The 22,392-nt window shown below is 45.3% G+C and overlaps 1 long non-coding RNA gene across 1 annotated transcript; it reads left to right on the top strand.

Annotated features, from left to right (window-relative positions):
• Positions 1-1,634: 1,634 nt before the first annotated feature.
• LOC117511590 lies at positions 1,635-21,603 on the top strand. The gene is made up of 3 exons (XR_004560980.1): positions 1,635-1,775; positions 11,155-11,165; positions 21,592-21,603. It is a non-coding gene; the product is annotated as an uncharacterized LOC117511590 (long non-coding RNA).
• The last annotated feature ends 789 nt before the right edge of the window (positions 21,604-22,392 follow it).

The following is a 22,392-nucleotide window of genomic DNA, read 5'->3' on the forward strand; positions in this document are numbered from 1 at the left end:
AAGCCAGCTCTCTGCTGGTTAATTCGCCCTCCCCGGCTCACTCGACCCTCGTTCAATTTCGTTCAATTACCAGTAATTGTGAACAGAGCACTTACATAAGCTGGGAGCAGCCACTACGGGGCTGAGAGTGCCCCACCCCAGTCCACCCGATTCACCCTACCTTGTGCTATATGAAGAGATGCCCAATAGTAATATAAAGGCTGTGGAGGGATATTGCAAATTTGTACATTTCTATAATGAAGATTTAAGATTGTGTGCTCTGTCAACATGTATTCTTAAATTCTGCTTTAAAGAGTTCTAAATGTAAGAAAATGTCAAAAGATAGAATAAGTAGTAGATAGATAGATAGATAGATAGATAGATAGATAGATAGATAGATAGATAGATAGATAGACAGACAGACAGACAGACAGACAGACAGACAGACAGACAGACAGACAGACAGACAGACAGACAGATAGATAGATAGATAGATAGATAGATAGATAGATAGATAGATTTTATTGTCATTACAAGTGCAATGAAGTTACAAGTGCAATGAAATTATCTTCATACCCAGTCACCTCAGATAAAAATACAACAGTTAATCCACAATTATTACAAGTTGAATGTAATAATGGCACACATCAGAATTAAAATAACCATACATATACATTTGATTGTTTATGTACACTAAACTTTAAGACAGTCCGTCATCCGAATTGAGGCAATGTGAGCGTGGGGTGGCCGCAGCAGTATCCCATGCAGCCGCGAGCTCAGGGGGGAGTGGTGGTGCGGAGGCAGGGGAGATGCGACCTCCCTCGCCGGAGTCCTGAGAAATCCTGAGAAAATGCACAATAATGTTGGGTTGGAAGCAACAATCTGAACCCAATAGCAGACACAGAAATACATCACCCTGCTGGAATATCAGGCATCACACCAGCCCTTGTCAGATGACAAAACAATACAAACAAGGACTGCAAGCAGTCATATACGGGCCCTCATTCCGTGCGACCGCCTACCCAGGCCAGTGGGTGCCCTTGTGACCAGATGTGGGCATGTGCATACAGGGGCAACCACTCATCACACAGTTAAAATTTTAAACAAATCACACAATGCATGAAGGATTTAGGACATGTTGATGGTTCATCCACTAGGGGGCACTCAGTGTACAAACAGAGGGGCCAGTTGTGTTCAGCGGCCAACCGTCATCAGGCATGTGAAGTTTCAAGTCAATCAGGCAAAGCATGAAGGAGTTATCATGACTTGATGTTCCATGGCAAAGGGTCAACATGGCAGTGCCATTGCGACCACACCAACATAGAGAAAAGCTTTTGATAACTTTTGGTCAATATCATGTCTAGTTGCTGTGAAACAAATTTGAAGTACGTTGGACAAAATCCCTAGGAGGAGTTCGTTCAAACACAACGTGTGGAAATCATGGCAAAATGACAAGATAATCCAAAATGGCTGACTTCCTGTTTGGAGTAGACCAATGGTGCAAGAGACTTTTTTGTACGTCTATGTAAGTCATACAAGTGTACCAATTTTCCTCTCCCTACTCCAAAAAACCCCTATGGGGAGGGTTTTTTGAAGGTTTCAAGGGGGCGCTATTGAGGCTTTTTGCCCCGCCCATGGGCGACACCCCTATGAATTGTAAGAGGTTGTCGTGCTTGACCTGTGTATCAATTTTCATGATGATATGACAAAATTAAAGCCGTCAAAAGGAAGAATATAATTTCATGGCGAAGGGGCGATATTCGGTATGCTGCCACACAGACGCCATTACTCATAACGTCACGGCGTTCATCACCTATGTTCAAGAACACGCATGTCTTGTGGACAGTGCACCGCAGAACAGACACTGCATCATGTTGAACAGAGCTCATGTGGGTGACGTGACATTCAGATCGCCCACTGCGTGTTATGATCTGACGGTCCGTATCCAACCCAGTCTCACGATATGTCATGATTCAACAGCAAGAAATATATATTAATCTATTGGTTTGTGATATTGTGATGAAAAGCGCCACATTTTCATCATGGCAGCACAAATTAATTCTAATACATTCTGTGATGGCTGCATGAAATTAAAAGTGAAGCGGGGGGGTCAGGTGGTTATGGTTAGGGTTGGCGGAAGGAGTAGGGTTAGGTTATGGTTAAGGTTAGGGTTTGGGGTAGGAGTAGAGTTAGTAATCGTGAGTTAAAAAAAAATTTGTCAGAAATTTGAATCATGACTGGAGCAAAAAAAAAGACGTGAGACTGGGCTGTCCGTATCTCCTGGGGCAGCCTGTCAATGTACGCGCTGTGTTTGCTCTCCAACCCGTTGCAAAAGCGATATATGTTTTTATGTATTTCCACTAGGCATGGGTTGGTATGAGATTTGGACGGTATGATAACTATGGGGAAAAATACCGTGGTTTCACGGTATTATGTATAGCTTTAAAATGTGCTTTAACCACATTATGGCTATTTGCATACGAAGCGTGTGTGATTCAGGCACACTAATTGATGCGGTGTCTATCACTACGAGCACTATACCACTGATAACTTTAGAGAAAATACCAAAATGATAGTCTCTCTTTTAGACATGTAGTATCTGCCCCGTGGGAAACATGACTTATTTGCTTAGGGAGAAACATGGCTGGAATAAGGTCCAGAACTCCGGATGCTTAATACGTAGCCCAGCTTCACCAACAAAGTGCTTGGAATAGATGTATTTGTCCTTCTTGACATGTTTGTGGGAGAAATTTGGTCGACCACAAGCACGACTCGAGCACAAGCACGACTCAAGTCCACCGCTTGTACTTCTCAATGGTTTCAAAGATGGGATAAAGTTTACTCCTTCCATGTAATCCTTTGCAGGTATCTTGAATCGCTCCACGGGTGACAAGGTGTCACTATGTGATCAGATGAGATGCGCCTCGCCTGGGGGGAGAAGTGCGTGAAACATATGCACACGTGTTGTGGGGGGAACCGACACTCTGGCACACCACATGTGTACCTAGTAACTTCTTACTAACTTAGACAAATTTCATATTCAGCTCGACAGTGATCATCTGCTGACTGTTTTTGTGCTAACAGCATGAATGGCCAAACATTTTCTAAGTGCCAAGTGAGCAGTTTTAACCTGGAATTTGCCCGACACCTGTCGTGAGAGGGTTTGATGGGCTCTCACAGGGCACACTCTATCTTTCAGCCGCTGGTGTGCGCCAGTAGTTGTAGCAACAGGTGTACGAGGTGTTGGAGGCAGCTACGATTTTACACAATTGGCATGCAATTCCTCCTTTGTGTGCTAGTTGATTTAAATCGTGTTATGTGTGATTAGCCTTTGCTATAACTCTCTTCTTCTTCTTGTACATCTGCATTGTTCCCTTGTTCCTTTGTTCATATCTCCAACTATCCTATTTATTTGTTTGTTTTTTGCCAACTTTTTTCTCCTTATACCTTTCTGTACTTCCTAATTCCACCACCAAGTCTCTCTGCCTTCCTTCCTCTGTCCAGATGTCCTGACTGTCTCCTTCATGCTTCTGCAGAAGTTCTCTAGTTATCCAGGATCACTGCACTTACATATGAAGACAAAAATATTAAGCCCCCTATGAAATTCAACATTTTCTTCAAAATTTTCCCAAGTGCTTTTTTTAAACAGAGCAAGGTATTTTCAGCACAGCATTTCTAAACATTCTAATTTTAATTTGGATTTTACTTTGCACTCAGAAACAATACTATTACACAAAAAACAAAAAGTACCATAGTCAAAATGATTAGTCTCAATTCAATTTCAATTTATTTCATTTACATAGTGCCAAATCACAATAAAGCTGTCTCAAGGTGTTTCACACATGTAAGATCTAACCTTACCAACCCTGAGAGCAAGAACACAGGTGACAGTGGTAAAGAAAAACTCCTTCTGATGATTTGAGGAAGAAACCTCAAGCAACACAATTAACAAAACGAATATACAGAAAATTTTGGGAGTCCATGCCAGTGCACAGGACGGAAAGCATGCAGAAGAAGCCACCACTCCCATCTCTGGATGGAGCCGCAGCTCATACAGAGAGAAAAAACTGAATCAGGCATCAGGAAGACAACAAATACAGTATAATTTGTCAGCATTAAGCAACAAGGAAAACAGAAGAAAGGACATCGCCGAGCATTAGCCCTAAGCTTCACTAAAAGACCCAGACTTTAGATAAAGTTGAGGCTGCTGCCTGCTCTCTTTACTAATAAATTAATTTAAAAGGGTAAAAAGCACAGTAACATATTATGCCAGTATGCTAGCCATATGAAAGGGAAAATAAGTGTCTTAATTCTGGACTTGAAGTCTCTACAGAATCTGACTGTTTTATTGATGCGTTCCACAAAGCAGGTACACGATAAGAGAAAGCTCTGTGACCTGCAGACTTTTTATTCACCTTACGGACACAAAGTATTCCTGCTCTCTGTGAAAGAGCCCGGGCCGGTACGTAGGGTTTAAGTAGGTCAGCTAAGTAGGGAGGTGCTATTCCGTGAACAATTTTATAGGTTAGTAGCAGAACCTTAAAATCTGATCTCACAGGGACAGGAAGCCAGTGAAGGGATGCCAAAATGAGTGTAATATTGTCAAACGTTTTGCTTCCTGTCAAAAGTCTGGCAGCAGCATTTTGAACCAATTGGAGACACCTAATGCTGTACTGTGGTAAACCAGAAAATAGAACACTGCAGTTGCCTAAACTGGAAGAAACAAATGCATGAATCGGTCCCCTTGATACTAATAGTCAACTGTGCATCAATTTTTTGCTGGATAACAGCCTGCAGTCATTTGTTGTAGTTTTCAAGTCTCAGACATGTCTCCTGAGGAATCCTGGGCCATTCTTCTTTTGTGAATCTCTCAAGCTCCTCCAGATTTGATGGTCTTCTGGCATGGACTTTGGTCTACAGTTCACTCCACAGATTTTCAATGGGATCCAAGTCAGGGCTTTGTGCAGGCAGTAATGTTCACTTTGTTCTTCTGGAGGTAGTTTTTCACCAGGAGTGACGTATGTTTTGGGTTGTTGTCATGTTGGAAGACAAAGTAATGACAAAGACCCAGTTTTGCTGCTGACTGCTGGAGGTTTTCTTTGAAAATCTTTACATTTCCTTCTTTCTTCATGATTCCTTCCACCTTGAGAAGATTCCCAGTTTCAGGGACACTGAAGCAACCCCACAGCATAATACTCCCACTGCCATGTATCACTGTGAGGACGGTGTTCTCTGAGTTATACGCCTCTCCCTTCTTTCTCCAAACATAAAAGCAGCGTCTCTATGGCCAAAGAGCTCTAGTTTCATTTCATCTGATCAATAACATTCTTGCAGTTTGCATAATCTTTATTCAGGTTGCCCTATTTCAGTCTGGCTTGAAATTGGCTCTTCTGCACTAGTGAAGTTTTTCTTGGTCTGCAACCTCACAGTCCATTCCTGTCCAGGGCTGTAGTTAATGTCTTTTTGAGACTACAATTCCTGACTTGACTAAGTCATTCACTTGTGCCATGGCAGTTGTTCTAGAGTCTTTCATCTCTCACTAGTTTTCTTTCCAGAGCCATTGAATTGTTTTGCTTCCTACCTCTGCCAGGCTTGTTCTGTACTGTGTCCCTCTTTGAATTTCTTGATAATACTTCTCACTCCTGTTCTTGACACTGGGAAATGCTGTGATAACTCCTTCTCTTGTCTTTGTACTTCACCTGCAAGGTCATTCTACAAACCACCATCCAATGCTGTTGAGTTAAGCACGCTCCTGTCACCACCTTACAGTCTTTAGTTTCTTTCAGGTTGTTTTAAACACTTAGGGAATGAAACATTGAAGTTTAGATGTGATTTTATATTACATTACATTACAGCAGCAAATTATTGATGTACTACAATTGAGAAATTAAAACAGGCATGAAAAATTGATGGGTTTTAGTGCCGTACATCCCACATCCCATCATCCCAATTGTAAATGTTTAATCTGAAGGAGATACTGTAGCACAGATGGGAAAAATACAGGCACTTAATGACTACTGCATTCAATAAAATGTGTCAGATATGGAGCAGAGTTTATTATGCCCATAACAAACCCTTGAGAAATTTCCCAATACAGATTTAACACCCATTGCAGACTGAAAATGTGAAATAAGATTTTTTTTATGAATAATGGTAACTACACTGAACATGAATATAAATGCAACACTTTTGTTTTTGCTCCCATTTATTATGAGCTGAACTCAAAGTTCTAAAACATTTTCTATATACATAAAAGTCTTATTTCTCTTGAATATTGTTCAGAAATCTGTCCTAATCTGTTTTAGTGAGCACTTCTCCATTTCTAAGATAATCCATCCCACCTCACAGGTGTGACAGCATGATTATTGCAAGTGTGCCTTAAGATGGCCACAATTAAAGGCCACTCTGAAATGTGTAGTTTTGCTTTATTGGGGGGGAGGAGTTGGGGGTCAGAATACCAGTCAGTAGCTGGTTTCACCACCATTTGCCTCACACAGTGCAACACATCTCCTTCACATAGGAATTGATCAGCAGCAAGGTGACATCAAATGTAAGTATTTGTTCACTCAAGTCAGTTACAGCGACAAACTGCAGTCAGATCGAGACCCCGGTGAGGACAATGAGCATGCAAATGAGCTTCCCTGAGATGGTTTCTGAGAGTTTGTGCAGAAATTCTTTGGTTCTGCAAACCGATTGTTGCAGCAGCTGTCTGGGTGGCTGGTCACAGATGATCTTGGAGGTGAACATGCTGGATGTGGAGGTCCTGGACTGGTGTGGTTACATGTGGCCTGGGGTTGTGAGGCTGGGTGGATGTCCTTTGGAGACAGCTTATGGTAAAGAAATGAACATTCAATTCACAGGCAACAGCTATGGCAGTAGTAGGTATAGTTAACCAAAAAGACAGCTTCAATAACCACCAATCCCCTAACTGAAAAGTTAACTTTTATAACGCTAAAGTGATAAACATCAAAAAAAAAATTTAGCGGAGGTTACAGCTAACTGCTAGCCGCTAACTTTCAGTATTGATTTAGCACACTGTCAACAACGTTTAGCGCTGCAGAGGCTTCTGAGGAAATTCAATACAGCATCTGTGTCTTTAAACACCCTGTCAGCTGCTGCAAAGACATTTCATTTACCTCTCACCGTGGCAGTGTAGATCACTTTCACTTTCACCCATGGTTTCATTTATAAACAGACTAATTCCAAACAGTTAATCAACACATTAACAGCAATGCTGTCATTTTTACAAAGTGAAAATATCGCACTTTTAAAGTAATGAAGAAGAAAGAATAAAGAAGGTCTGAGTGTTAAACCGACACAAGCACCAAAAGGCATTATGGGAACTCAGACTCATCCTCCACCCCCGGACAGAACTCATAGAACACTGCCATGTACTGGATGGGAGTGTGCAAAGTGGCCAACATGCTGAGTCACACTTCACAAACAGAATTTTCAGTTTTGCAAATGCATTTTTTTTTTTGTTTTGTTTTTTACAAATGGAAAAAATTACATATTTTTGAAATACACATCTATTTGTAAAAAAACAGCACACAAGTTACAAATCAGAAATTTGTGTTTGTGGATCACAAAACACGTGCAAATCAAGGACTATTTGTAGATCACTCTCTATGCATTTGCAGGTATTAATGAGACAAATTTAACTCCATAAATAAGTGTCTTTTCACTTATAAAAGTAAAGGTTTGCATGGACACACTGTCTTTTAAAGCAGACACACTGTTGATCATAATGAATTGCAGCAATGCATTATGGGAGTTCTGGGTTTGTTTGGTTTTTATTTTTATTATTGTAGTACATTAGTTTAGGAGTGTTGTTAGTGTTATAGATTTGTTGTGTTTATAGTTCAAGGAATTAGGGCTGCAGCTATCTATTATTTTAGTAATTGAGTAGTTGTTGTGTGGGCCGCTGAAGAGGAGGTACTGCTGGCCCACCACCACCAGTCGGCGCCCTGCTTGGAGTGCGGGCTTCAAGCATGAGAGGGCGCCGAGACAGAGAGTGACAGCTGTCACTCATTTACACCAGCTGTCACCAATCACCTGCAGCTCTACAAAAGCCAGACCATTACTCCACCTCCTCGCCGAGAAATCACCTACCGTTGAAGGTAAACCTCTCTGCAGTTTTGGTGCCGATCGCACAGTGAGTTTTGATTGCCTTGCAGGCGTTCCTGGACCTTTCCTCAGCTGGAGGCTGGGATTGCAGATCCAACGTACTTCTCTCCTCACGGATAAGTAGTATCAGGACCTGCACGTAGTTGTTTGGAGGTGGAGGTTTTCCCTCCTTGAAGACCTGTAGAAAAAGGATTACTGGGTGTGTGGATACACACTCATCATAACTGTTTTTGTCATCTTCTGCCAGCAGTACCAGGGTCTGCAACAGAAGATGGTGACCACCTGGGGACTCAGGACTTGGCGGCTCTGGTGTTCTTCAGGCCGTTGGTGGTGGAAGCTGTGTGGGTCCCGACTCTCCGATCGCCAGAGGTCTCCTATCTGCGAGCCTGCCCGCACGTCACCTTGTGTACAATTGGCATTATCTGTGTCTGTATTCAGTTCTGCGTTTCACAACATTAAATTGTTACTCTTTGTCTTATCCATTGTCCGTTCATTTGCGCCCCCTGTTGCGGGTCCGTGTTACGACCCTCTCCCAACAGGATTTCTCGGCCATTCGTCATGGATCCCGAGGGGCGTCAACCACAGCTTGAACAGCCAATGGGAGAACAAGGAGCGCAGGCGTCAGCAGGAGGCGTGGTAAGTGATCTGCAGCAAATCCTTACCGCTTTCACCGCTCAGTTAAATCTGGTAGCCGAGCAGAATGCAGTCCTCAATCGGAGGGTGGAGGCTGTCACCGCCAGAGTGGAAGCGCGCGACTCAAGCGCTGCTGCAGTGACTCCTCCTGCTGGCTCTGGGCCACAGATAGACATTCCACTGGCCGTTCAACAAACCCCCCCACCGTCCCCTGAAGCTTACATAAGCCCTCCAGAACCGTACGGAGGCTGTGTCGAAACGTGCGCAGACTTCTTAATGCAGTGTTCGCTCATTTTTGCACAGCGTCCAGTTATGTACGCATCAGATGCCAGCCGGGTGGCTTATGTGATTAATTTGCTTTGAGGTGAGGCACGCGCTTGGGCTACGGCGCTTTGGGAACAGAATTCGTGGCTCCTGACATCATACGCTGGGTTTGTACGGGAATTCAAACAGGTGTTTGATCATCCCAACAGAGGCGAGACCGCCTCGAGCGTGCTGCTGTCAATGAGAGAGGGGCGCCAAAGCGCAGCTGATTATGCAGTCGACTTCCGCATCGCGGCTGCGAGGTCCGGCTGGAATAATGTTGCGCTCCGCGCCGCCTTCATAAATGGACTGTCTCCAGTTCTGAAGGAGCATTTACTGGCTAAGGACGAACCGCAAGACTTCGATGGGCTTGTCAGTTTGGTTATACGCTTAGACAACCGGTTGAATGAACACCGTCGGGAGCAGGCCGGGGGGCGTGGTCGGGCACAAGCCGTCCCTCTCTCCTCCAGGTCCGAAAGGGTGTCATTTTCCCCACGTTCCACTGCCAGAGGGCTCCATGTGGCAACAGCTCCCCCTGCTGACGAAGCTATGGACACGAGCAGGGCCAAATTAAAATTAAATATTAGACAAAGGAGGCTGGCCCGCGGGGAGTGTTTTTTCTGTGGCTCTTGTGAGCACATGTTAAAAGACTGCCCCAAGCGATCAAACTCCAACGCCCATCCTTAGGAACTGGGTTAAGGGTGGGCCATAATATGTACACGGGGTAAACCCATAAATCTGCACGAATCCCAGTAACAATCCTGAGCGGGGATTTAACCCTTCATGCCCCAGCACTGGTAGACACGGGGTCAGAAGGGAATCTGCTGGATAGCAGATGGGCCAGGGAAGTAGGGCTTCCTCTGGTGGCTCTTCCTTCACCATTGAAGGTGCGAGCACTAGATGGCACTCTACTCCCGTTAATTACACATCAGCCACACCTTGGTTGTGTCTGGGAATCACAGGGAGGAGATCGTATTTTTTGTGACACCTTCTACCTCCCGAGTGATTCTGGGATTTCCATGGATGGTGAAGCACAATCCCCGGATTGATTGGCCGTCTGGGGTGGTGACGCAGTGGAGCGAAACCTGCCACCGGGAGTGTCTTGGATCCTCGGTTCCACCCGGAATTACAGCTAAAGAGGAGGTCAAAGTCCCCCCCAATCTGACGGCGGTGCCCAAGGTGTACCCCGATCTTGCTGACGTCTTCAGCAAAGATCTGGCACTCACTCTTCCCCCGCACCGACCATACGATTGTGCCATCGATTTGATTCCGGGCGCTGAGTACCCGTCCAGTAGATTGTACAACCTCTCACGTCCGGAACGCGAATCAATGGAGACCTACATCCGGGACTCCTTAGCCGCCGGGTTGATTCGGAACTCCACCTCCCCGATGGGTGCAGGTTTCTTTTTTGTGGGTAAAAAAGACGGCGGACTTCGTCCATGCATTGACTACAGAGGGCTGAACGAGATTACGGTTCGCAATCGATACCCGTTGCCCCTGTTAGAATCGGTGTTCACGCTCCTGCATGGAGCCAAAATGTTCACCAAACTAGATCTTAGGAATGCGTACCACCTGGTTCGGATCCGGAAGGGAGACGAATGGAAGACGGCATTTAACACCCCGTTAGGTCATTTTGAGTACCTGGTCATGCCGTTCGGCCTCACTAATGCCCCCGCGACGTTCCAAGCATTGGTTAACGACGTCTTGCGGGACTTCCTGCACCGGTTTGTCTTCGTATATCTGGATGATATACTCATCTTTTCTCCGGACCCTGAGACTCATGTCCAGCATGTACGTCAGGTCCTGCAGCGGTTACTAGAAAATCGGTTGTTTGTGAAGGGTGAGAAGTGTGAGTTCCACCGCACTTCTTTGTCCTTCCTGGGGTTCATCATCTCCTCCAACTCTGTCGCCCCGGATCCGGCCAAGGTTGCGGCGGTGAGAGATTGGCCCCAACCAACAAGCCGTAGGAAGCTGCAACAGTTCCTCGGCTTTGCAAATTTCTACCGGAGGTTCATTAAAGGTTACAGTCAGGTTGTTAGCCCCCTGACTGCCCTGACCTCCACTAAAGTCCCCTTCACCTGGTCGGATCGGTGCAAAGCCGCGTTTAGGGAGTTGAAACGCCGGTTTTCGTCTGCACCAGTTCTGGTGCAGCCTGATCCTACCCGCCAGTTCATAGTGGAGGTGGACGCCTCTGACTCAGGGATAGGAGCCGTTCTGTCCCAGAGCGGGGAGTCCAACAAGGTTCTCCATCCATGTGCCTACTTTTCCCGCAGGTTGACCCCCGCTGAATGTAACTATGACGTGGGCAATCGGGAACTCCTCGCGGTGAAGGAGGCTCTTGAAGAGTGGAGACACCTGTTGGAGGGAGCTACGGTGCCTTTCACGGTTTTCACGGACCATCGGAACCTGGAGTACATCCGGACCGCCAAGCGGCTGAACCCCAGGCAAGCCCGCTGGTCCCTGTTCTTCGGACGCTTTGACTTCCGGATTACCTACCGTCCCGGGACTAGGAACCAACGATCCGATGCACTGTCCCGGGTGCACGAAGAGGAAGCCAAGGCCGAGTTGTCAGACCCCATCGAGACCATCGTTCCCGAGTCCACTGTCGTGGCCACCCTCACATGGGACGTGGAGAAGACCATCCGGGAGGCCCTGACCAGGAACCCGGACCCGGGGAACGGTCCCAAGAACAGATTTTATGTCCCACCAGAGGCCAGGGCTGCCGTCTTGGACTTCTGCCACGGATCCAAGCTCTCCTGTCATCCCGGAGTGCGTAGGACCGTGGCAGTAGTCCAGCAGTGCTTCTGGTGGGCGTCACTGGAAGCCGACGTCCGGGACTATGTCCAGGCCTGCACCACCTGAGCTAGGGGCAAGGCGGATCATCACAAGATCAGGGGCCTCCTCCAGCCCCTGCCTGTGCCTCATCGCCCCTGGTCTCACATCGGCCTGGACTTCGTCACGGGCCTCCCGCTGTCCCAGGGTAACACAGTCATCCTCACGATAGTGGACCAGTTCTCCAAGGCGGCCCACTTCGTGGCCCTCCCGAAGCTCCCGACGGCCCAGGAGACAGCAGACCTCCTGGTCCACCACGTCGTGCGTCTGCATGGGATACCATCAGACATAGTTTCGGATCGTGGTCCCCAGTTCTCCTCGCAGGTCTGGAGGAGTTTTTGTAAGGAACTCGTCCGGGTATCACCCACAGACGAATGGCCAGGCAGAGCGGGCGAACCAGGAGTTGGAACAGGCTCTCCGCTGCGTAACCTCCGCGCATCCGGCGGCTTGGAGTGACCATCTGGCCTGGATCGAGTATGCCCGCAACAGCCAGGTCTCATCTGCTACCGGCCTCTCCCCTTTCGAGGCGTGTTTGGGGTATCAGCCCCCATTGTTTCCACTTGTGGAGGGAGAGGTCGGGGTCCCCTCGGTCCAGGCCCACCTGCGGAGGTGCCGCCGGGTGTGGCGGACCGCCCGTTCTGCCCTGTTGCAGGCCCGGACGAGGGCTAAGGCCCATGCAGATCGCCGGCGTTCCCCGGCCCCTGCATACCAGCCTGGGCAGGAGGTGTGGTTATCAACCAAGGACATCCCACTGCAAGTCGAATCGCAAAAACTCAAAGACCGGTTCATCGGACCATTCCCGATACTCAAGATCCGCAGTCCGGCCGCAGTGAAGCTGAAACTCCCTGCAGATTCACCCAGTGTTTCATGTCTCAAGGTTAAAGCCATACCACGCCTCACCACTCTGCACTCCTGGACCCGTACCGCCTCCTGCCTGTATCATCGACGGGGAGCCGGCATGGACTGTTCGTCGGCTCCTGGACGTCCGTCGGAAGGGCCGGGGTTTTCAATATCTGGTGGACTGGGAGGGGTACGGACCCGAAGAACGCTCCTGGGTGAAGAGGAGCTTCATCCTGGATCCGGCCCTCCTGGCCGATTTCTACCGCCGACACCCGGACAAGCCTGGTCGGGCGCCAGGAGGAGCCCGTTGAGGGGGTGTCCTGTTGTGTGGGCCGCTGAAGAGGAGGTACTACTGGCCCACCACCACCAGTCGGCGCCCTGCTTGGAGTGCGAGGTTCAAGCATGAGAGGGCGCCGAGACAGAGAGTGACAGCTGTCACTCATTTACACCAGCTGTCACCAATCACCTGCAGCTCTACAAAAGCCGGATCATTACTCCACCTCCTCGCCGAGAAATCACCTACCGTTGAAGGTAAACCTCTCTGCAGTTTTGGTGCCGATCGCACAGTGAGTTTTGATTGCCTTGCAGGCGTTCCTGGACCTTTCCTCAGCTGGAGGCTGGGATTGCAGATCCAACAGGAGATGACGTACTTCTCTCCTCACGGATAAGTAGTATCAGGACCTGCACATAGTTGTTTGGAGGTGGAGGTTTTCCCTCCTTGAAGACCTGTAGAAAAAGGATTACTGGGTGTGTGGATACACACTCATCATAACTGTTTTTGTCATCTTCTGCCAGCAGTACCAGGGTCTGCAACAGAAGACGGTGACCACCTGGGGACTCAGGACTTGGCGGCTCCGGTGTTCTTCAGGCTGTTGGTGGTGGAAGCTGTGTGGGTCCCGGCTCTCCGATCGCCAAAGGTCTCCTATCTTCGAGCCTGCCCACACGTCACCTTGTGTACAATTGGCATTATCTGTGTCTGTATTCAGTTGTGCGTTTCACAACATTAAATTGTTACTCTTTGTCTTATCCATTGTCCGTTCATTTGCGCCCCCTGTTGCGGGTCCATGTTACGACCCTCTCCCAACAGGAGTCTATCGATTATTCTGATGATTAATCAAGTAATCGGATAAAAAGTACTTATGTGTTTTTAAACAACATCAACAGTCCAGGGCTCTCCCAAAGGAATGGCACAATGTCAAATTTAGTGTGTATCCCTTTCTGTTTTCCTGGGTAATTATTTTTTCACATCTTTACAAGTTTTGCATCTTTTCTGGTGTCAGCAGGTCAGCCAAAGCCTTGACATTTTTGCTGAAATGGCGATGGGATTTCTGTTTTTTGTTTTCCCAAAATTGTAAAATTTAACCATATTTAAGTTTTATTTTGTTTTTTCAGGTTGGTGGACTGACTCACTGCGTGATTTTTTATCCCTCTTTCTCTGCGATTCAGCAGATGCATTTCAGCTGGAGGTTGAACATGCAAGCCTTGCAGTCAGTTTTTTTTAATTATTATTTTATTTAAGTTAGCATGTTTGTGAAGCGTTGTGTGTTGCCCACAAAAGCAAAACATTTAGTGCAAATCAGTGCCAAATACAGAAGAAAGAGAGGATCTTCTTTCAGAGACTGTTTGTCCATGTGGCTGGTGCCGGAGCTGTGACTCGCCCGGTGTGAGTGGAGTGTTGAGCTGCTCACACCGGGCACAGAGAGACAGCAGCCGGCCGTCGTGCGAATAGTCACTCCCCAAGTAGAGCGGAGAGCAGCCAGCAGAAGAAACAGTGTTTTTTTTAAACAGAAACACACAGACAATCAGCTTGGACCCTCTTTCTCCTTAAAGGCTCTGTGTGTCATGTTAAAAGGATGTAGCTTTTGTGCTAAATTAATTAGCGCTTACACGGCCTATGCGCATGCCAGCAGTACTGTACCCACCACTGAGTTCTGGTGTACATTCCTGCAGTCAACATGCCAATTGCATGCTCCCTCGAAACTTGCGACATCTGTGGCATTGTGCTGTGCGATAAAACTGGACATTTTAGAGTGGCCTTTTATTGTGGCCAGCCTAAGGCACACCTGTGCAATAATCATGCCATCATCTGTAGGCTCCTATGGGGAATAATTTACAAAGCGAATCATCACTCCTCAATGTTGTAATTAATCATTTGTGGGCAGCAGTGGTGGCTGCTGGTCTGACAAAGAGGGGAAGCTCATTGTCGGCTTACATCATAAAATTTTTCAATTTATTTATATGTAAATTTAAATATGTAAAATGGTCATAGCAGTGGTCATAGCATTTCACAATTTATATCTCCATTATATACAGTATTTTATTATTGCACAATTATAAAATACAGCCACATGGGGTGTGCAGCCAGTACATTCTGAGTGCCGGTCCCAAGCCGGGATAAATGAGGAGGGTTGCGTCAGGAAGGGCATCCAGCATAAAACAAGCCAACCCAACGATGCAGAATAAGAATCGAATTCCCATACCGGATCGGTCGCGGCCCGGGTTAACAACGTCTGCCACCGGTGCTGCTGCCCAACAGGGTGCCAGTGGAAATTGGGCTACTGCTGGGCAAAGATGACGAAGAAGAGGAGGAGAACGTTGCCACAAACAGCGGGAGAAGAAGAAAACTAGAAGGGTGGAAATGAGAGTGGGGACTTTGAATGTTGGTAGTATGACTGGTAAAGGGAGAGAGCTGGCTGATATGATGGAAAGGAGAAAGGTAGACATATTGTGTGTGCAAGAGACCAAGTGGAAAGGAAGTAAGAGCAGGAGCATCGGCGGTGGGTACAAGTTGTTGTACCATGGTGAGGACAGGAAGAGAAATGGTGTTGGGGTCATTTTAAAGGTATGTTAAAAGTGTGTTGGAGGTTAAGCGAGTGTCTGACAGGGTGATGAGTGTGAAGTTGGAAATTGAAGGGGTTATGATGAATATCATCAGTGCATATGCCCCACAGGTAGGTTGTGAGATGGAGAAAAGATTTCTGGAGTGTGTTAGATGAGGTGGTGGAGCGTGTGCCCAAGCATGAAAGAGTGGTGATAGGAGCAGAATTCAATGGGCATGTTGGTGAAGGGAACAGAGGTGATGAGAAAGTAATGGGTAGATATGGTATGGTATCAAGGATAGGAATGAGGAAGGACAGATGGTAGTTGATTTTGCAAAAAAGAATGGAAATGGCTGTGGTGAATACCTACTTTAAGAAAAGGGAGGAGCACAGGGTAACATATAAGAGTGGAGGAAGGTGCACACAGGTGGACTACATTCTTTATAGGAGATGCAAGCTAAAAGAAATCAGAGACTGTAAGGTGGTGGTAGGAGAGAGTGTCGTTAGACAGCATAGGATGGTTGTTTGTAGGATGACTTTAGAGGTAAAGAAGAAGAATAGAGTGAGAGCTCAACAAAGGATCATATGGTTGAAGCTGAAGGAGGAAGACTGTTGTGTAAAATTTAGCGAGCAGGTAAGAGAAGCACTGGTTGGAAGGGAAGCAATTTTGGACAACTGGAAAAGTACTGCAGATGTGGTGAGGGAGACAGCTAGGACAGTATTGTGTATGACATCTGGACAGTGGAAGGAAGACAAGGAGACTTGGTGGTGGAATGAAGAGGTCCGGAAAGCATAAGGAGAAAGAGGTTGGCGAAAACGTTTTGGGATAGTCGGAGAGATGAAGAAAGTAGACAGGAGTACAAGGAGATGCGGCGTAAGGCGAAAAGAGAAGTGGCAAAAGTGAAGGAAAAGGCATATTGTGAGCTGTACAAGAAGGTGAATGGTAAGGAAGGAGAAAAGGGCTTGTACCGATTGGCCAGACAAAGGGACAAAGATGGAAAGGATGTGCAGCAGGTTAGGGTGGTAAAAGATGCACATGATAATGTGCTGACAAGTGAGGAGTGTGTGCTGAGAAGGTGGAGGGAATATTTTGATGAGCTGATGAATAAAGAAAATGAGCGAGAGAAAAGGCTGGATGATGTGGTAAGAGTAAATCAGGAAGTACAAGACATTAGTAAGGAAGAAGTGAGGGCTGCTATGAAGAGGATAAAGAGTGGAAAGGCAGTTGGTCCAGATGACATTCCAGTGGAGGCATGGAAATGTCTAGGAGAGATGGCAGTAGAGTTTCTAACCAGATTGTTTAATAAAATCTTGGAAAGTGAGAGGATGCCTGAGGAGTGGAGACAAAGTGTGCTGGTTCCTATTTTCAAGAACAAGGTTGATGTGCAGAGCTGCAGTAACTACAGAGGCATAAAGCTGATCAGCCACAGGATGAAGTTATGGGAAATAGTAGTAGAAGCTAGGCTTAGAAAACAGGTGAAGATCTGTGAGCAGCAATATGGTTTCATGCCAAGAAAGAGCACTACAGATGCAATGTTTGCTCTGAGAATTCTGTTGGAGAAGTACAGAGAAGGACAGAAAGAGTTACATTGTGTGTTTGTCAACTCAGAAAAAGCTTATGATAGGGTGCCAAGAGAAGAGCTGTGGTATTGTATGAGGAAGTCTGGAGTGGCAGACAAGTATGTTAGGGTAGTGTAAGACATGTACAAGAATAGTGTTACAGCGGTGAGATGTGCAGTCGGAATGACAGACTCATTCAAGGTGGAGATGGGATTACACCAAGGATCAGCTCTGAGTCCTTTCTTGTTTGCAGTGGTGATGGACAGGTTGACGGATGAGATCAAACAGGAGTCCCCATGGACTATGATGTTTGCAGATGACATTGTGATCTCTAGTGAGAGTAGAGAGCAAGTTGAGTCTAGTCTGTAGAGGTGGAGATATGTTTTGGAGAGAAGGGGAATGAAAGTCAGTAGAAGCAAGACTGAGTACATGTGTGTGAATGGAGGGAGCCCAGTGGAATAGTGCAGTTACAAGGAGTAGAAGTGGTGAAAGTAGATGAGTTTAAATATTTGGGGTCAACTGTTCAAAGTAATGGAGAGTGTGGTAGAGAGGTGAAGAAGAGAGTGCAGACAGGGTGGAGTGGGTGGAGAAAGGTGGCAGGAGTGATTTGTGACCGAAGAATATCAGCAAGAGTGAAGGGGAAAGTTTACAAAACAGTAGTGAGACCAGCTATGTTGTATGGTTTAGAGACAGTGGCACTAACAAAAAGACAGGAGACAGAGCTGGAGGTGGCAGAGCTGAAGATGTTGAGATTCTCTTTGGGAGTGACAAGAATGGACAAGATTAGGAATGAACATATCAGAGGGACAGCTCAGGTGGGACGGTTTGGAGACAAAGTCAGAGAGGCGAGATTGAGATGGTTTGGACATGTGCAGAGGAGGGACCCAGGGTATATAGAGAGAAGGATGCTGAGGATGGAGCCAACAGGCAGGAGGAGAAGAGGGAGGCCAAAGAGGAGGTTTATGGATGTGCTGAGGGAGGACATGCAGGTGGTTGGTGTGACAGAAGAAGATACAGAGGACAGGGTGAGATGGAAACGATTGATCTGCTGTGGCGACCCCTAACAGGAACAGCCGAAAGACAAAGATTTTATAATGGCACAATTGGCACACAGATTGGTTTAGATAGAACCTTATTTTATACAATTATAGACTTTTGATGAGGTGTACCCGTGATTATGTCCGCATAATCATGGGTACACTGAAATCAAAAGTCTATAACTGCTTTTTTATATGGTAAACAAGAAAATTGTGAGTTTGTCAAACATACTAAAACTGAAAAATCAATCTCAAGTTTCAACTCTTTATTATTACTGTCATACTGCACCAACTGACATCCCATCAATCAACTGGAGATGCCTGTTAAGTCCATGACAAAGAGTCATCAGGCTTGTTTTCTTATAAAGTTCGCTATTCTCCTGTCTAGCTTCTGCGTAAAATCGACCAAATACTCCTTCAAGCATCCGTCTGTCATAAGTTTCAAAGTTGGGCACATGTCCCTTTTCAGTGACGTACTTGCGAAACAGGTTGGCTGCTGACTGTGTATTTCTGCGGGTGTTCTTCGCATCTTTTTCATGTAAAATTCATTTTAAGTCAGTGTCACTAACAGATGCAAACCTGTCTTCTGCCATCTTGTTGACAAACTGACAGCCAAAGTAGGTGTTGTATTGCATTATCTGATTGGTCGTTATCGATAGAAGGCATCGCTTGATTAGCTAGCGCTACGCTGAACGCAAGGTGTACTCGTTTCGCACGCGCGGTCTACTCGGCTCCACCAGCGGTCAACTCGGCATGTGGTACAGCTCAGAAAGTGGCGAATGGGCCAATCAGAAGTTGGCAAAATCACATACTATGGAGCCGAGTTGACCGCTGGTAGAGCCGAGTACACCTCGAGTATACAACGCCTACTTTGGCCTGCTTCAAGTTGCATTGTGCGTCGTCATGACGACACCGTGTACACAATGCAGTAAAAAAGGCACAGAAAAAAAATGCTGCTGCAGCAGCTCCTCGGTCTTCTCTCACAAATGTGTTTAAATACAGTCCATAAAAGTCCTGCTCACAGACTGATTTCCAGAGACAGGACAGGTCCACATCAAGTATAACTCCAGACATCTCCACATTTACTCACAGACAGTTAGTTCGCACGCGTGCGCACGCGTATCTCTCACGCGCATCTCGCAGCCATAGTAGGAAAGTTAAACTATAACAGAACTCAGAGCACAGACCTGCAGCTCAGCACAAATATAAACTAGAAGATAAATCAGAGTGCAGTTTGGCTGCAGACAAACTGCACTCTGATTCCTCTGTGCAGAGAACCTGCAGGCTGCGTTCTCACCTTCTCTCTGCACGCACCTGACGCAGACATTCCTGCGTCGTCATGACACCACAGGAAGCTCAAAAATTTAAAGGAGCACATAGACCCTTTATTGTTAAACATACATAACAGAGTCTGCCTGTTTGATGACATCTTGCGCTTTATTGTTCCAGGCAAATGCTATGTTAAAGATTGGTCAGCAGATGCCGCCATATCTAACTGTATCAAAAGCTTTGAAATGCTGAAACATTGCTTCATATTGATTAAGTGGTTCAAAACGCTTCAGTTTCTCTGTCACTACTTTTCATAAATAAAATACATCAGAAAGTACTAATTATTATCACATGGGCCCGGACAGACTTACAGTCATGAATACTTTGATGTTGTGTTGTGAACCTGAATGTTAATTAACGTGTGATGATTTTTAAACACTTACTGAAGAACGAAGCAGAGAGTAACTCACCTAGATCTTCTCATATAATGTCTCATCCAGTGTGCTTCTCTGTGTGCCTTTAAAACAGACTGATTTATAGTGCACAAAACACTTTGGCATAAATTTAAAAATGCATAAATACGCAAAATGTGAAAACTATTTCTCACATTCCCATAGCTTTCAATCAAAATGGGATTTAGCTGTTTGACTGATCATCCGAACGTGCAGAACTCCAGCGTCCAGGCCAGCCCACAGCTCCATTCACCCCCAGAGACACTCATTGTCTGGGGGCAGGACAAAATCGTGGCTTTATCCAATGACCGTCACATTTTGTGGCAATGAAAAAACCTTTCCAGGCAGTTCCATTGAAGTGAACGGACACTCGGCTTCTACAGGCAAATGCATTGACTACAGACCGTATAAGAAAAAGATTTATGAGAAAACAAAATACAATCAATCGATTTGTGATAAGTAGCTGATTTTGAGCAAACTCGTCTTCAAAATGGACATGTTCTAATGTATTTGTAGTCAATGAAATGATACACTACATATTTGACCATTTAATTTGTTTGACATTTTAGGGGAAGCTGAGCTTTTCTTGCAGAAACCGTCTCTGGTGGGCAGTGATGAGGTCGGACCCTAGATGCCAAACTCAAACTAAATGCTGGTGTGGCATTAAAGGTTATCTAACATGAGCTGTTGAACTCAGCTGTATCTTGAGTGTTCAAGTAAACTAATAAAATGTTTAAATTATAATTTGATGCATTTAGAGCTAAAAAACAATTGATATGCAACTTGCTGTATAATTATGATGGATGACTAGATGGGTATTGCCACGGTACCTTTGCTAGTAACTTCCTTTTGCTTACTGAATTTCACAAAAAAATTACAGATCAGAGGAAAAATACATTATATTCCGTTTGTATGTGTGTGTTTTTGTTTGTTTTTATGGCAAAAAATGCAGCATTTAAGATGCTTTGAAAATTATGATGGATGAGAATTCAAGTGACATGGAGCACCTAGTTTGAAGATGATGAGGAGGAGGAATGGACTCCTACTGAAAGGATTCAGGAAAGCACAGTCAGCAGTGATGAGGAAGACCCAGAAGTCCCAAAAGAGGATGCAACACAAAAGCAATCAGCAAGGGGCAAAATGAAAAGGAAGGCATATCAGTGGAAAAGAAAACCGTTTCAACCTCCAGCTGTTGACTCTGTGGAATGTGTTGAGCAAGACTCTGAAGACAGGACTGACTGGTCACCATGCATGTACCTCCTCTCCAGAAGCAATGCCAAACTCTTCCTGTGAGAGAAAAACCACTGGGGTGCCTCTGAGGAAAAAGGTTGGCCTTGATCATTTCCCAACATGGGAAACCCGACAAAGATGCAAGTACTGCACAGGCCACTTTCCTCATGTGTACTTGAGTGCATCTTTGCCTGAACAAGGACAGAAACTGTTTTAAGGCCTTCCACTATGCAAAATAAAAAGGTTGTGGACAACAGAATGAGTAAAACTAACTGAAATGTTCCTCTTCCACTACCATTGCCAGTTCCATTGGTGGATTTCTCAGTGCTGTATATAATAGCACTTATACAGAATAATAATATTGAAAATTAATGGAAAATGTTCTTGTTTATGTTTGGAATTATCAATATGTCAGATATGTTTGTGTAATATGTGTCGCAGACATGAATGAGCGAAGCTCTTCAGCACCTCACCATGTCATTTAAGTCCTTCATTGAGGACTTTTTTCAGTAAATGCTTCTGGAGAGCATTAGCATGGCTATAAATCTTCAGCTACTCCCCAACTATGCCCCTGTTAACACCCGCCATTTTAAGTATTTTCTTCATTTGCATCTCACCTGTCTGGAAAAAGTCCTCACCATGTCATTTAGATCCTTCAGACTTTTTTCATTAAATGCTTCTGTGGAGCAGAAGCATGACTAAAAACCTTCAACCTCTGGGGGGCTTCACTCTCCAGACCCCCCAACTATGCTCCTCTTAACCCCCTGCAATTTTAAGCATTTTTTTTTAAATAGATGTAAATTTATATTCAAACTTTTCAGCTAGTTGACAGTACGCCTGCACAATATGGCCAAATTAACGGAATTTTCAGGTTTTCTTTATAGTAAAATCCTCCTCTACACCACTCCATCAGGAAGCTGTATCTTATATTTTTTTATTTAATTTATACCAAGTTGTCAAGATATGCTATCAGTTTGAGTTTAAGGAAGATAATTTTAGATTTTTTTTTTTTTTTTTTTTGTATTTGAAATGGCATCAATAAATTAAAATGTGTGAAATACCAACTGTTCCAATACTTTTGAGGGCAATTGAGAAATGCTCGGCAATTGAGAAACTCTCAAATAAGCAAACACAGTGAGTTGGAAATGTTCATGTTTCCGTTCCGACTTGTCTGAAGAAAACTGGCAACAAAACTGATGACTATTTCCAGGTTTTATCAAGTTTTAGAGATTTGCTTTCAGTTTGAGTTTGAGGAAGATAATTGTCGAAATTTTTATTCTTTATATTTTTTTGCATTTCTTGTATTTGAAA

This window comes from Thalassophryne amazonica, chromosome 6 (assembly GCF_902500255.1).
Source record: "Thalassophryne amazonica chromosome 6, fThaAma1.1, whole genome shotgun sequence".
In the NCBI taxonomy this organism is placed as follows: Eukaryota; Metazoa; Chordata; class Actinopteri; order Batrachoidiformes; family Batrachoididae; genus Thalassophryne; species Thalassophryne amazonica.